This window comes from Theropithecus gelada, chromosome 9 (assembly GCF_003255815.1).
Source record: "Theropithecus gelada isolate Dixy chromosome 9, Tgel_1.0, whole genome shotgun sequence".
Classification (NCBI taxonomy): domain Eukaryota; kingdom Metazoa; phylum Chordata; class Mammalia; order Primates; family Cercopithecidae; genus Theropithecus; species Theropithecus gelada.
Genome location: NC_037677.1, coordinates 36,151,555 through 36,153,237, shown reverse-complemented (window position 1 = coordinate 36,153,237; position 1,683 = coordinate 36,151,555).

Genomic DNA, 1,683 nt, shown 5'->3' with positions numbered 1-1,683 from the left:
CGTCGCCGCCGCCGGCCTGGCCGCGCGGCGCCCCGAGGAGGCGCGGAGGCCGCGGCGCAGCGCCCTGGCCCGGGCCCGGCCGGCCTGCCTGCCCCCGGGGACGCCGCCACCCGGGCCTCCGCTCACAGACCCCGCTGGCCGGCCTCCCTCCGCCGCTTGCTGAGCCGAGCTCCTCTGTGCGCCTCGCCGTGGGGGCGCGGACCGCCCCGGCAGCCACCTCCCCGCCCTCACATCCCGGGCGCCTCGGGGCCCGACGCGGTGATTTTAGGCAAGTTTTAGGGGGGAAAAAACTTACCCATCTGCGCTCTCTCTACAAGGACAGAGAGGAGGTTTTAGAATATTGTGGAGAAGAGTGTAGTAGAGAGAGCTCCCATTACCCTAACCCAGGCTGGGCGGACTGTGGGAAGAGCCGAGTCACATTCAAGGAGAGTACTTGGAATGGGGGGCTTGGTGGCCCTGGGGACTCTCAGGAGGCCATGGTCAAGGCAGGTGCAGGGGACTCTGCTTCTCCAGGTCATATGTCGGAATCATGGACCCAAACACAAAGCGCTTACTGGTTTTGTGTAATACTCTTTTCGGGGAAGCAGAGAGAGTACTCCAGGCACCATTTCTTTCTCACATCTTTCGAGTGGGCCAGGAAAAGAATTCACACCATCTGGGAATGGTAGGACAGGAACGTGATGGGACGTGCGTGAAAGTATCCGCCAAACCCAACCAGGAAGAGGGTAAAGAGTCGGAGGGGCGGGGGTCTACCTCTCCAGCACGGGGCAAAGGCCAGTGGCCCCAAAAGAGAGAGGAAAATGGGGAGGTTGACAAATGTGATGAGTGTCACGTGGATCCCACCCAAATGAGGCAGCCGCTGAGGAACCGCTCTTCAGGGACACAGATTAGGACAACTGCCGAGGAAGGGGGACGTTGAGGCAGCTTGCAGAAGCACGCACGGAGAAACAGAACCAAAGAGCAGGGTAACCAGCAAACCGGGCCGTGGAGGCAGGGATGGTTACCCATCCCAAGGTCTTGGATGATACCAAAGGCGGCACACCTGGAAGGCTGGGTATTCCTGGCATGGAGGGGAGAGGGAGAACTGTTTCTTCCGTTCGATAAAGCAAACCTTCAACAAGAGGTTGTTAACCTTTTTGGTCACTGTTTCCTTTGAGATTATGTTCAAAGCTCAAGGGCCCTTTTTCCCAGAAAACATGTATGGGACACATAAAATTTAGTATACATTTATTGGAGTTCTTAGACGCGCCTTGCTGCTCTCAGAAAATTAGTGGTAACCGTGATTAAAGCAATACCCTGTTTGGGTTTCTTCCTTCCCTGCCACCCCTTTCTTTAAAACCAGGCATAAAAACCTGAAGATATTTTGGATTTTTTTTTTTTTTTTTTGAGACAGAGTCTCATTCTGTCGCCCAGGATGGAGTGCAGTGGTGCGATCTCAGCTTACTGCAACCTCCATCTCCTGAGTTCAAGTGATTCTCCTGCCTCAGCCTCCCAAGTAGCTGGGATTACAGGCATGGGCCACCACGCCCAGCTAATTTTTTGTAGTTTTGGTAGAGATGGGGCTTTGCCATGTTGACCGGGCTGGTTTCAAACTCCTGACCTCAAGTAATCGGCCGCCTAGGCCTCCCAAAGTGCTGGTATTACAGGCGTGAGCCACCACGCACCCGGCTGTTTTGGATGTTT